The 15,573-nt window shown below is 41.4% G+C and overlaps 1 pseudogene; it reads right to left on the reverse strand.

The window, feature by feature from the left end:
- Positions 1-14,248: 14,248 nt before the first annotated feature.
- Positions 14,249-15,573, reverse strand: part of LOC123084290 (tricin synthase 1-like) — an 18,812-nt pseudogene continuing 17,487 nt past the window's right edge.

The following is a 15,573-nucleotide window of genomic DNA, read 5'->3' on the forward strand; positions in this document are numbered from 1 at the left end:
CCGCAACGCTCACTATTCATCCCAGAGGCAGCATCGATCGGCTTCAGTTAGCAGCAGTAGCAAAGGAATCGCTTGATCGGGTTCAATTAACAACCATCGATCGATCGCTCGGGTTCAGTAACGCATAGCCTGCAGTGCAATCGCTCGGGTTCAGTTAGAGCCCAACGCCTCGCTCGGGTTCAGTTAGAGCCAACGCCTCGCACACACGCGCGTACGTATACGAGAGAAACGTGCATCGCTCGACCCCCGACCTCCCACCATAACCGGGAACTCCCCGAAATTTTCCTCGCCCTCACTTCTACCATGGTTTTTTCCGTCATGGACGACCCAAAGAATGTGATGCAGCTGCATCTCCGGCCCGCCCAGGACGAAAAGCCCATTTTCTGTCATGATTTTTTGTCATAGAAGTAGGAGCCCACCACATCTATGATGATACCTGGTTTTGTCAAAATTATCGTCATAGAAGTGTCATATGTATGACAGGAAAAAAATTGTTGGGCCAAAAATGTCACGGATGTGTCTTTTTTTTGTAGTGTTGGTTCATGGGACTGGGCATCCCAATTACCAACTACTTTCCTGTGAATGACAAGTGAATCAACACTCATCGTGAGAATAACCCACCTAGCATGGAATATACTAACAGCCCCTAGTCGCTACATGAGCAATTCAGGCATACAAAACATATTATTATTTGAAGGTTTAGAGTTTGGCACATGCAAATTTACTTGTAACGGCAGGTAAATACCGCATATAAGTAGATATGGTGGATACTCATGGAAGAAACTTGGTTCAAGGATTTTGGATGCACAAGCAGTATTCCCGCTTAGTACAAAAAATTTGGCTACCAAAAGATTCTAAATAGCAACCACCACATGTTGTAGGATCCATAACAATATTACTTCTATACAAATATACCCAAACATGACTCATTAATTACATTGTCTTCCTTGTCCAACTTCAAATAATTTGCTCAATTTCAAAAATAATTAATGGGGCTCACAATCATAGTAGATGTCCAAGATAGTATATTTATATGTGAAATCTCTCTTCCTTCAATATTCTTTCATGAATTGTTCAAGTGATCAATACTATGTTTGCTAACTTTCCATAAATTTTACCACCTATAATTCTTATATGTTAAGTCACTATTCCCCATAGGATAAACATATGAAACATATATAATTTCAGATTCACGATAGTCAATTCATTCAACCATTTACTCATATGATATAAGTGAAGCACGAGAGTAAATGACAAACTACTCCAAAAAGATATAAGTGAAGATCAATAATTATTGAATAATTATGTAGCTATGTGAGGACTCTCTCTCATTTCAAAATTCTAGATCTTAATATTTTATTCAGGCAGCAAGCAAAGCAAAATAAAATGGCATTGCAAGGATAGCACATATTATGTGAAGAACCAGAAACTTAGGCTCAACCAAAACTGACCGATAGTTGTTGAAGAAGAAAGGTGGGATGCCTACCTGGGCATCTACTGGCTTAGATGCTTGAGACTTATTGAAATATTAACTTGGGGTGCCTTGGGCATCCCCAATCTTGAGCTTTTGTGTCTCCTTACACTACTAGGGAAAAGCCTAGCAGTAGCGCTGGTTTTTGGCCTATCAGTAGCGCGGGGAAGCGCGCTACTGATAAGGCGCTACAGCTAAAGCTTAGCAGTAGTGCCTGCTGGCACGCGCTACTGCTATATATATACTTAGTAGTAGCACTTTCCCAAATGAGCGCTAGTGCTAATTACTAGTAGCGCTTTCGAGAACAATCGTTACTACTATTATTCCTAGTTCCATTTCTTTTTTATTTTAGGTCATATTCATACACCTGTATACAATTTTTCATACAGTAGCAATTTAGAGATTGTTTTAACATCATAATGAGTTATTAAATCACTAGGTGAAAGAACTTTGGATTAGTTTCAAGTGCATGGATACAAACTAACCAATGGTCACTTTGGATCCACCCATTTGAAACTAATCCGCGGTTCTTTCACCCAATGACATAATAACTTATCATCATCATCATAATATATATCATTAACAACCTATCATCATAATATATCATTGTCATATAACTCCTCATAATCATCATCCATGATGAGACATCATATAACAACTTCATCACTAGTTATAATAACAACGCCTCCTCATCATCATCATAGTACTCATAATCACTACTCCTACTCAGCATCACCATCAAGTCTAAGACATTGTAGTCATATATAATAAACACTAACTAATTGTTCCTAATACTTAGGACCTACTCCTCTCTCCTAGCTAAAATACCATAAAACAGATAAACCGGTCCTTCACCATAATGGAGAATGGACATAAACCTAACTCCAACTTGTGGCTTGCGCACATTCATTTTGTCTCCAATTATTTGCGTGTGCGCATTCATCACTTTTCTCCATTCTTTGATTTTGAGCCTTCCATCATTTGAAGAAATCGAGTATGCAGTATGGTAAGCCTCCGAAGGAGTTGGTCGTAAGCTAACCATATGCATATCACCTTCGGTACATAGCATGTCAGGCACAACCTGCTTCGAGAGCCTCTGTTCAAAACCAAAATAGTAACATATATATTTAGCAATGTAGTTTACTTAAGAATAATGTATGCAATGAAGTTACCATCATTAACTAAATCTTACCAAGTTTTTGGCAATGAAGTTACCATCAAGCAACTTATGGACTAGTGGCACGTATCTAGTATAATTTGGGCTGATAGAGTGACTCGTTTTGAAGGCCTTAACATCTTCTATGAATGAGACAAGATAACCTTTCTCCTCACAATTAAGCTGGGAATCATAGCTGTAGTATGTGTTGTGCACTACCTGCCAAGTATTTCTTGAAAATAAGAAATAAGCTGACAATTATAAACAAATAAGTTTAGTACGGATGAACACCAAATATTTTAAAATTAACAACATAAATTACTGAACTTAACAAATTAGTTTGACAAACTCACATCTAGGTAAAACTGGAGGCATATCCACATCTACCCAGATGTCGATATTATCATCATCATCATAATCTTCGGGACGAATATCAAATCTTATTTGCATTCCCTCCTCAAATCCATATGCCTTGCAGAGAGCTTCCCAATTAGAGCAACCGAAATGGGAGCGATCGAACGCATTGTAGAACTTAACCAGAAACTCATAACCATGTTTAGTTCTTAACTAAGCCCTCCTCGTCTCCACATTCTCAAAGTCATATAAACCAAAACCAAGCTTCTCCAATACATATGGTCTAGCATGGCACGGGATGTACTAGTCGAATTGAAAAAAAAATCCATAAATTGTATTTTGAACAAAAGAAGCACAAGTGATGATATTTATTACGATGAAATGCTTGTCGTTGCGTACCGTACAAACATCGAAGGTCTCTTCTAGCTTCACAGTGAAAAACCAATCATTTTGCAGGTGAGGAAACCTGTCGCACACACCACGGGCATCGTAGCAGTACCCGCACTCCGGGATCCCATCGTCATCAGACATCTCCTGTGTTCAAAATTCAAAGATTATAACTCGACGGCAAAACACAAAAAATCCGGCATGTCCTTTGCTAAAAAAAGACATATCGAGCGCCTGAAATTTGCCGGAACAGAAATTAATCAACACTCTGGCAGAACATAGGCCATTTATCGATGGTCATTGCATTTCAATGGTTCAAAATATGACAAAAAAATATTTGAAAATATCTTATATATAATCCTAACACTAAATAAACTAGTTTTATTAACTACTTACTAAATAAACTAATTTTATTAACTACTTACTAAATAAACTAGTTCTATTAAGCAGTTACTATAAATAAACTAGTTTTATTAAGCACTTACCAAATAAACTAGTTCTATTAAGTACCTAATATAAATAAACTAGTTATATTAATCACTTACTAAATAAACTATTTTCTATTAAACACTTGCTAAAAATTCTACTACCCTAGTTCTACCCTATTACTTCTATTTTATTCAAAACACCTACGATTTGCAAGAACAATGACAAGGGAGGGATGGAGGAGAGAGGAGGGGGAGGGGGCTGATAGAGGCAAAGGGGAGGCCGGAGGAGGAGGGGGGTAGAAGGAGGAGGAGGAAGGGGCGATGGGAGGAGGGCTGTCGGTGGAGGAGGGAGGAGGGGGTGCCGCATGCGGAGGGAGGAGGGCGCCCTGGGAGGAGGAGGGAGGAGGGCGCGGTGGGAGGAGGAGGGACGAAAGGAGGGAGAACCTCGGTGGCGGACGGACGATGGCGGCGGCGGCGACAGACGACGGCGGTTATCAGCGTGGGCGAGAGTGAGTGGAAGAGTGAGCGAGCGAGAGGGGTCGGTCGCGCGCGTGGGGATAAGTTAGGGTTAGTAGTAGTGCGGGTAGGACAATGCGCTACAGCTAAGGAGAATAGCAGTAGCGATGCGCTGTGATGAACACTACTAATAAGTTGGACTAGCAGTACCACTTTGCTATTAAACGCGCTACTGCCTAGTTGTCTGTCAATGCAAAAATACATTGGCCATCAATGGTCTTTTTGTCTACAATCTGAATTGTCAATATGAGTCCTCTCCGGTACGAACCGGAAAAGACTCATATTGCGGCCACAAATTCTACACATAGAGTTCAGTGAAGACCAAGTGGTTGTGATAGTTTGAGGAGTAACATATTTAAGGTGGTAAACACACTGTTCGCGGAGCGAGGTGGGACTAAACTTGTGGGTTGAAATTAGCACTAGCGAGTTTAAAAGAAGTGCGCTTTTGCTAACATCTGTAGCAGTAGCGCGGTCCACTATATGGCGCTACTGCTATAACTAGCTGGACGGCCAGGTCATGGCAATTAGAGCAGTAGCGCGGTTTTCTGGGAACGCGCTAGTGCTACTTTTCTTTCAGCAGCGCTTTTTCCTGGAGTGCGCTGCTGCTAAATAGCAGTAGCATCATATTTTTAAGATCGTTGCTGGTAAGATTCTTCTAATATCACGGTTTCCCTAAATCTCAAAAACTTCATCCACACAAAACTCAACAAGAACTCGTGAGATAAGTTAGTATAAATCAATGCAATAACCTTATCATTCTCTACTGTAGAAAATCCAAAATATTATTTGATATTGCCTACTAAATTCCTCTGCATATTTAATACTCCTATCCTCAAATAGAATCATTAAGCAAGCAAACATATGCAAACATAATAGCAATCTGTCTAAACAGAACCGTCTGTAAAGAATGCAAGAGGAATCTTACTTCACTAACTCCAAAAATTGTGAACAATTACCACACTGTAGAAAATTTATCGTTACTCATTGTGTAAAAATTTCAATATTTTATCACATTCTGACTTTCCAGAAGAATTCAGACAATGATAAAAAACTTTCTGTTTTCAAATCAGCAACACATGGACTTGTAAAATAAGCATGGTAAAGGCTATACTTGACCTTTTTATTGAACTAAAAGATACAAAACCTTACTCTAAATAACAACAAGCAAATCTAAACAAAAAAATGACGCTCCAAGCAAAACTCATATCATGTGGTGAATAAAAATATAGTCTCAAGTAATTTAACCGATGGATTGAAGACAAAAGAGGGGATGCCATCCGGGGCATCCCCAAGCTTAGTTGCTTGGGTATTCCTTGAATATTACCTTGGGGTGCCTTGGGAATCCCCAAGCTTAGGCTCTTTCCACTCCTTATTCCATAGTCCATTGAATCTTTACCCAAAACTTGAGAACTTCACAACACAAAACTCAACAGAAAATCTTACGAGCTCCGTTAGTATAAGAAAATAAATCACCACTTAGGTACTATTGTGAACTCATTCTAAATTCATATTGGTGTTATATCTCCTGTATTCCAACTTCTCCATGGTTCATACCCTCCGATGCTACTCATAGATTCATCAAAATAAGCAAACAACATTTAGAAAATAGAATCTATTTAAAACAGAACAGTCTGTATTAATCAGAAATCTTCGTATACTTCTCTAACTCAAAAATTCTGAAAAAATAGGATAACCTGGGTAATTTGTATATCAATCTTGTGTAAAAAGTTCAGATCAAAAGAACTCTTATTTGATTTTCGAAAATTGTTTTACTGGGTGCAAAAGTTTCTGTTTTTCAGCAAGATCAAATCAAGAATTGTCCAAACTATCCCAAAGGTCTTACTTGGCACAAACACTAAACTAAAACATGAAAACACATCTACCAATGGCTAGATGATAAATTTATTGGAAAACAAGAACAAAAAATTAGAAACAAAATAATATAGGGTTGCCTCCCAACAAGCGCTATTGTTTAATGCCTTTTAGCTAGGCATGATGATTTCAATGATGTTCACATAAAAGATAAGAATTGAAACATAATGGGAGCATCATGAAGCATATGACTATCACATTTAAGTCTAACCCACTTCCTATGCACAGGGATTTTGTGAGCAAACAATTAATGGGAGCAAGAATCAACTAGCATAGGAAGGTAGAACAAGCAAAACTTCAAGATTTTCAACACACAGAGAGGAAACTTGATATTATTGAAATTCATACAAGCATATATTACTCCCTCATAATAATTTTAAGTAGCATCATGAATGAATTCAACAATATAACCACCACATAAAACATTCTTTTCATGATTCACAAGCATAGAAATTTTACTACTCTCCACATAGGGAAATTTATTCTCATCAATAGTAGTGGGGGCAAATTCAATGAAATAACTATCATGAGATACTTGATTTGCATAATCAAATTGAGCATGACAAGTTTCATGGATTTCATTACTCTTTATGACATACATGTCATCACAATAATCATCATAGATATGAACTTTTTTATCATAATCAATTGAAACCTCTTCCAAAATAGTGGATTCGTCACTAAATAAAGTCATGACCTCTCGAAATCCACTTTTATCATAATCAAATTTGCTCATCAAAACTTGGGGGACAAAAATTATCATATTCATCAAATATAGCATCCCCAAGCTTGTAGCTTTGCATATCATTAGCACCATGGATATTCAACGAATTCATACCAACAACATTGCAATCAAGCTCATCATTCATGGATTTTATGCCAAACGTTTTATTGCATTCTTGTTCTATCAATTGAGCACAAGTTTTCGATCCATAATTTTCACGAAAGACATTATAAAGATGAATAATATGTGGCAACCTCAATTTCATTCTTTTTTGTAGTTTTCTTGTATAGACCAAACTAGTGATAAAAACAAGAACCTAAAAGATTCAATTGCAAGATCTAAAGATATACCTTCAAGCACTTACCTCCCCGGCAACGGCGCCAGAAAAGAGCTTGATGTCTACTATGCAACCTTCTTCTTGTAGCCTCGTGTTGGGCCTCCAAGCGCAGAGTTGTGTAGGACAGTAGCAAATATCCCTCAAGTTGATGACCTATGGTTTATTAATCCATGGGAGGCATAGGACGAAGATGGTCTCTCTCAAATAACCCCACAGCCAAATAACAAAGAGTCTCTTGTGTCCCTAACACACACAATACAATGGTAAATTGTATAGGTGCACTAGTTTGGCAAAGAGATAGTGATACAAGTGTAATATATATGGATGGCAGAAATATATTTTTATAATCTTAATAAATAAAAACGGCGAGGTAACTAGTAACAAAAGTGGGCAAAAACGGCATTGCAATGCTTGGAAACAAGGCCTAGGGTTCATACTTTCACTAGTGCAAGTTCTCTCAACAATGATAACATAATTGGATCATATAACAAGCCCTCAACGTGCAACAAAGAATCACTCCAAAGTTTCTGTTGAAGAACGTAGGACGAAAACGCGCATTAACCCCTATGCATATATTACCCCAATGTCACCTCGGAAATCCATGAGTTGAGTGCCAAAACATACATCAAGTGAATCAATAGAACATCTCATTGTCACCATAGATATTCCATCGCAAGGCATACATCAAGTGTTCTCAAATCCAATACTCAATCCAACATAAAGAAACCTCAAAGAGCAAGACTCAATTCATCACTAGAAGGTAGAGAGGGAAGAACACCATAAGATCCAACCATAATAACAAACTCGCGGTAGATCAAGATCGTGTCAAATCAAGAACAAGAGCGAGAGAGAGAGAGAGAGAGAGAGAGAGAGATCAAACACATAGCTACTAGTACATGCCCTCAGCCCCGAGGGTGAACTACTCCCTCCTCATCATGGTGGCCGCCGGGATGATGAAGATGGCTACCGGTGATGATTCCCCCCTCCGGCAGGGTGCCAGAACTGGCTTAGATTGGTTTTTTGTGAACTCAGAGGCTTGTGGTGGCGGAACTCCCGATCTAGCTTTCTTTTCTGGGGTTTCGTGATTTATAGGAATTTATGGTGTTGGTTTCACGTCAGGGGGTCCACGAGGCACCGACAAGACAGGGGGCGCGCTCTAGGGGGGTGGGCACGCCCTCCACCCTTGCCGTCACCTCGGGACTCTTCTGGCCCATCTCCGGTGCTTTGGGGGTCTCTTCTGGTCCATAAAAAAATACCATAAATTTTCAGCCCATTATGAGAACTTTTATTTCTGCACAAAAAATGACACCTCGGTAGTTGTGCTGAAAACAGCGTCAGTCCGGGTTAGTTGTAATGAAATCATACCAAAATCATATAAAATTGTTGTAAACATGGCATGAATACTTCATAAATTATAGATACGTTGAAAACGTATCAATACTCTAGATGCAATGTGCATAATGATCGATATGTGGAGTAAAGTAGTAGATGCAGGCAAAAGTCAGTCTACTTATCTTGGACGTAATGCCTATACATAATCATTGCCTTTAGGCAATATAATCATCATAAATATCGTCATGATTATTCATTTTTTTATCAATTGCCCAACAGTAATTTGTTTACCCACCATATACTATATTCAAGAGAGAAGCTTTTAGTGAAACTATGGCCGCAGTCTATCTAAATTATATATTAAAATTCAAAAATATATTGTTTCACTTTTGTTTACTTTATTTTATTTTTTGGTTTTATTTATCTATATATCATTACGAGATTTGGTCCTTGCAATTAACCATCAAGGGATTGACAACCCATTGTTTGCGTTGGATGCAAGTATTTCTTATTTTGTGTTTAGGTACCGCTAACGAATTGTTGCGTGATTCTTCTATTGGTTTAATAACTCCTGCCATGGCCGTCGCGTGCTGCGTCCCGACACGCGCCGCCATCCTTGCATCGTCGCCGGCGCTGCATAGCAGCAATTCCCAGCGCCGCGTCGCAGCTTCGGCCATGGCTGCCTGGTGGTGCGTCGTAGCACCTCGTCGCCGCTGGCACTACATCGTATTATCCCATCGCTGCCGACGCTACATCGCAGCTTCCGAGCTGTCACTGACACTGCATCATCAGTTGCAGCTTCCATCATGGCCGCCGCGTGTTGCGCCGTAGCGCCTGTTGCCGGCGGCGCTGCATCGTCGCCACGCACTGGTAAGCATTTGTCGTGGGCTGACGGGCACATGGGCTGAGATGCAGCCCTCACCGGATGTTGCAACTGTGCTCGGGGAGGAAGGATGAGCTGCATTGAAGCACGCATGTTGCTGCAGAGAGGCACCGACGATAAGATGCAGCGGCGGCGGCGGCGGCGGTCGGTGCTGCAATGTGGTGCTCGTTGATAACTGCCAGTGTTGTGACGCATCGCTCGCTGGTGCTACTGGCACTGCTATGCAGCACACGCGTCGCTGCAGAGAGGCATCAGTGATGCGATGCAACGGCGGCGAAGGTTGTCGGTGCTGCACGAGTGACGGCTGTGATGGCTGCCGGTGCTGCGCGAGTGACGGCGGTGCTGCAAAGCATCGATGGCAGAGTGGCGCAACTGCAAAGTAGCCGGCAGCATCGACGGTGGACGGTGTTCGCTGCTGCAGAAGGTCATGCGCGTCTCGTCGCTAGCCGTATTGGACCTTGGACGGAGGAAAGGGAAGGAAGATGCGACGTACAGTTTTGATCAAACGGCTACATGAGGCTGAATCGGACGGCCTGCAAGGCGACTTACATTTGTTTGTTATCATCCGATTGATTTGTAGCACTGGCCACACATCAAACTCTCGGATCCCGATCTATTTTGAATCTTGAGTGAATTTAGCTGGTATTCGCTGAATTGTGCCGGCCCATTAGCGATGTTGCTCTGGTTTTTCTTTGTTTTTAATTTTTGTTTTTGTTTGTTTTTTCTTTGGTTTTTCATAGGTTTTGTTCTGTTTTTTCTTCATCATACTTGATTTTTCTCTGGTTTTTCTTTCTTTGTTGTACTTTTCTTTTGTTTTCTTTTTTGATTTTCTTAATATTGTTCTTTTTGCTTTTATTTTGTTTCTTTACCAGTAACTGGTTTTCTTTTTAAACTAGCCTAATTATTCTTGGTACTCCGTGTACATTTTTAGCACAGACATGATTTTTTTTGGTACACTCTTGACATTTTTCAAATACATTACGTGCATTTTTTAAAATACATGCTTTCAATACATTTTTGAATACACGGTAATATTTTTTCGAATACATGTTATACATTTTTTAATGACAATAAACAATTTATAAACTACACAAACATTTTTTTACATTGTTACACATTTTTCAGATTGTATACACTTTTTTCAAAGACATGTCACATATAGTCTTTTAAGGGTATGAAACATTTTTCTACATCACGCAAACATTTTTTTTAATATTCTACACACCTTTTTTACATTTCACAAGCACATGTTTTGAATCACATGAATATTATTTTTGCATTGTACAATTTTTTTTTGCCACATACATTTATCTAAACTCATGATATTTTTTAGATGTCAGAAACATTTTCTTTACACATTTGTTCAGGTTTCAAAATTTGTTCCTGGTTTTACAAGTTTCAGAAAGTGTTTGCTTTTTTGAAATTGATTGCTTTTTCAAAAATTATTTTTTCTTAAAGTATTCAGAATTTTTGAAAAGTGCTCACACTTTATAAAATGTTCGGATTGCAAAATTGTTTATGTTTTGAATATTTGTTTGCCCCTAAAATATGTTTCTAAAGTTCGGCGCTTTGGTGTGTGCTTAAATACATTGGGCCTCTTATTACATCACTGATAGTAGTCTGCACAAGAGCTAGCGGGATGACCACAACTCTGCCAGGTCCAGTTCGAGTCTGCCCGTGTCTTTTTTGTTACATCGCGCTTAAAGGAAGAAAAAGACTTTTTAAGTCGCGTGGTAACAAAAAGGAAAAAAAAAACTCACTTTGTAACTGATGGGCCGGCCTGGTCAAGTCCAGAACTAATATTCCCGAGATTTAACATGCCACGTCGACAATCCCTGTTTGGGAACTCATCCAAGATTGAAAATAGACCGGGATCACAGAGTTCGGTGTGTTGATTTTCGGGATTTGAAGTTTAGGGTTGGATTTAGCTTTTGTCTACAAGTTCAAGGTCTATTTGATGTTTGGGGTTGCTTTTGTCTACAAGTTCAAGGTTTATTTTAGACTTTGTCCGCCAAACCTAACACAATAAACAGCCAGACGGTGAAGATGACACAGTAATTTCCAGCGAGCAGCAATCCCTGTTGGATTTAGACCAGACAGCACGATGTAGTCGAAGAACAGACGTCATAAATTTCAAGATGACATGCCGGCTCAGTCTCTCGGAGGTGCTCATAGAGGTAGGGTGTGCGTGTGTGCGTTCATAGGGGTGAGTGTATGCGCGTATGTATGAGCGCTTGTGTCTGTACTGCTGTTAAAAAAAAAATCTTGAGAGGGATGGCCACCGCAGTGATGACAATGATGTGTTTTGTTGCAATGTTTCAGATTGGTGCTCAGCCTGTCTTCACCTGCAGCAGTTGAGGGGTTAGAGATTTGCGCCACTAGCGGAGAACTTGGTGTGTACCGCGACGATGACATCCTGCAGCAACTTGCCGTACAGTACGCGGTAATGACATCACACAACATGACACGAATAGAAGTCATGGTCGCGCCGTCAACATCAGAGAAGAAGCTTGGCAGTAGCGGTGGTTCAGACAAGGCATCCTCTAGTCCACCCTGCATAGTGCGGCAGACATGGTTGCAGAAGACTAACCATAAGCAGCTAGTGTTTTGGACGTTGCCTGGGAAAAATAATTCTATGAGGCCAGGTCTCACGGGTTAGCAGGTGAGATCCATCTTGATGGATGACACGTGGCATTTACAAATCACAAAGCATCTACCCCACCCCTCCATCTGAAATCACGGAGGAAGAGATTAGATACTTTGTGATTTGTGAATGCCACGTGTCATCCATCAGGGCGGGTTTCACCTGCTAACCGTGAGACCTGATCTCATATAATTTTTTTCCGTTGCCTGGGATCCTACCTCAATGACCTAGATGTACCTTTCTTGTTACTGCAAGTCTCAGAACATATTTTGGAAAATGGATTTGTATCTTTTTAAGACTTTCGTATACGGTATCACACGCATGTCTCAACAATAACAATTTTTTTGGAGATTTTTTGGATAAAATTGCCCAAGTATATTGTTTGTGCAAACTTATCAAGTAATGAAGGAAAGATAATCATATTTGAAAAAAAATGTATGTACGTGTGGAATATTGTACAATGAACCAAACATATATAGTGTATAGACAAATCCCTATATTTGGAAAGCGTGGACAATAAACCTGTCAAAAATTTTCCTTTCCATCTGCTATACTTACCATCTATATGTAGTCAAATTTAACCTTGATATGGACGGCTAGGATCGAATTTTTATCTTACCACTTAACGCGTAAGATGTACTCCCTCTGTCCCGTAATGTAAGACGTTTTTCGACACTAGTGTCGTGCTAAAAAATGTCTTATATTATGGGACGGAGGGAGTAACGTCTTAAAAATTTCTCTTGTTGGATGCTCCTTGATTGTTAGTACGCCGCCGTCATCGCTTGTGAGGGAGCATAAGTCAAAAACTTGTAGCTTCTCTTGTCTTGTATAGTTTTTTGAAAACGAAAGATTTGGAAGCTAACTAACTTCTGGCAGTTCACCTAGTGACACGCGTACACTGGGTAGGCTTTTTTTTCTTTTTCTTTTTTTTTTTGCAAAAACTGTACGCTAGGTAGCTAGAAGAACACACAAACTTTTTTTTTTTTGAGAACGAACACACACAGACAGACAGAGACAGAGACAGAGAGCGACTTGGCACCCCACATAACTTGTGCCTCTTCTATTTTTCTTCTCAAGAAACACAATTGATTACAATGCTTTTTTGCTTTTAAAGGGAGACATGTACACATACTGACGGCCAAGCCACACCTCTCTTATCTGATTTTCACTCTGCACTAGCTACACTCATGAACACGTTCGGCGCTTGCACGGCCTCTCCTCAACGGCCACACGACTCGGCCTAACCACTAAGACATCTGGACTTAACACACGGCTAATCCTAACCACATGTGCATGCATATACTGAAACCAATTCTTCTAATCCGCCCGCTGCACTGCACATTTTGTCTCTGTGTCTCTGTGCTGTTCTTTCTGCCTGTGCATACAACTAGCTAGAACTTAGTCGATTACTACAACTAAAGTCATGCAAAACAAATAAAACATGAACTAGAGATGTACAAATACAACAAGGTTTGTGTCTACAAGCGGTTTGATCGTATAGGAGTTTTTCCTCAGATATTGGATGTGTAAAATAAAAAATAGTCTATTCAGCCGCAATGAAAAAGGCCTAGAGGAGCTTTTCTAAAAAGTTATTATTTAAACTAAACCCCTAGAATGTCATTTATTTTAGTGACGTGCCATTGGGAGCACCGAGGGAGCCGATATTTGTTTTTCTCCTCCTCTAGCTGGACACATCACGAAAATAAGTTGTGTTTCTATCTTTCCTCGAAACGTCATGTTGTCAACGGGTTGCAGCTGCGCATCACTTACCAGTCTAGTGTCTACCTCACACATACATATCACATTTGACTAACAACAATATCATGCCACGAGACATAATCATATCCACACATCTTATATTGAAAGCTTGAACCATCCGCGAAACAAATACTCTCTCCATCCCATATCATAACATAAGACGTTATTAATTACATCCAATATGTCACATATTGGATGTAATAACGTGTTGCATTACGGGACGTAGGGAGTATTTTGGGACCTTATTGAATGAAATCACACAACATGGAAAGCACATAGTACATCACAACTTCTTATTGAATTAAATCTTGAGTAGTAGCTAGTGTCCAGGGGCTGGACGCAGGCGACGGAGCAGATCCTGCGAGCCGGCGGGATCATGGTGCTAGTCAGACGATGCGGCGGCAGATGGTGAGGCCGTCTCCCACGACGATCTGGCAGACGTCGACGCGCGGGTCAGCGGCGAGCTCGGCGTTGAAGCCCTTGAGGAAGTCAGAGATGGACGCGAGGACACCGTCCACAACGACGCCGGGGAGAACGTCTAACGAAGGCACGGCGACGCCGGCCACAGTGCCGCCCCAGAGCGTGTTCACTACCGGAACAGGGCCATACCCCGACGGCCAAAACAATGCCGACGGCCACCGTCGGCTTCTTCAGAGATATGCCGACAGCCTGGTTCTGGCCGTCGGCGTAAAAAGGCCGTCGGGTTACGCAGAGATAAGCCGACGGCACCCGTCGGCATTGAAAGGCCGTCGGCCTAGCTACATATACGCCGACAGCTGCCGTCGGCTTACAACGGCCGTCGGCATACCCGTGGGGCCCGGCCACCCCCTGGCCAACGGCGTCAGACCTATGCCGACGGCCGAAACGGGGGGCCGTCGGCATAGGTACGCAGGCCACGTCATCGATCCAGGCCGCACCATGCAGAGCCTATGCCGACGGCTGCCGTCGGCATATCTGCCACGTCAGCGATCCACGGCACGCTGGTCGGGTCTATGCCGACGGCTAGGCCGTCGGCATAGCTATATTTTTTTCGTACATAATTTTTAATGCTTTTTTGTGTATTATTATATCAACTAACATGTAGCATGTTAAATATAAACATACATATGAATATATATGTAGTTTTTTTTTCATATATTATGAATATATATATATATAGTTTGTATTTTTTCGAGCACGTTAATAATGTGCGGTCATGTTCTTTTAAATATAGATCCTTATATTTTATTAAAATCAAAAACAGCTATGCCGACAGAAGTTTTGTGGCAGTTGCAAACGCCCGACACCCGTCTCCAGAGAGTGACCCCCCTCACATCCGCGGTGTGCCCCCCCTCATGGACGGCGCCGCCGCCGGCACTTGGAGGGGGGAAACGGACGAGTCGGGTCTACACGGAGTGGATGTAGCTGTGGGTTTGGCCCGGATGTTGCTCCCCGGTGTCCCTCTGGGCCGACCCGACACAACCGGGTGGAGAGGTCCACTGGTCAAAGCCCGTTCGTGCAAAGTCAAAGGGCTAGATCCCGTGGTCAAACGCTACAGGGTTAGGCGGGACGGGGGCCCTGGGGGGGTAGCAATGCCACCGGAGCGTCGTACCGGGCCCTCATACATGCGGGGTGGTGTTGTGGCATGTCCGAAGAGGCGGCACGCGTCTCCGGTGCGTGGCCCCCCTCACGAACGGCGCCGTCGCCGGCACCCGGAGGGGGGAAACGGACG

The sequence above is a fragment of the Triticum aestivum genome, chromosome 1B (genome assembly GCF_018294505.1).
Source record: "Triticum aestivum cultivar Chinese Spring chromosome 1B, IWGSC CS RefSeq v2.1, whole genome shotgun sequence".
Classification (NCBI taxonomy): Eukaryota; Viridiplantae; Streptophyta; class Magnoliopsida; order Poales; family Poaceae; genus Triticum; species Triticum aestivum.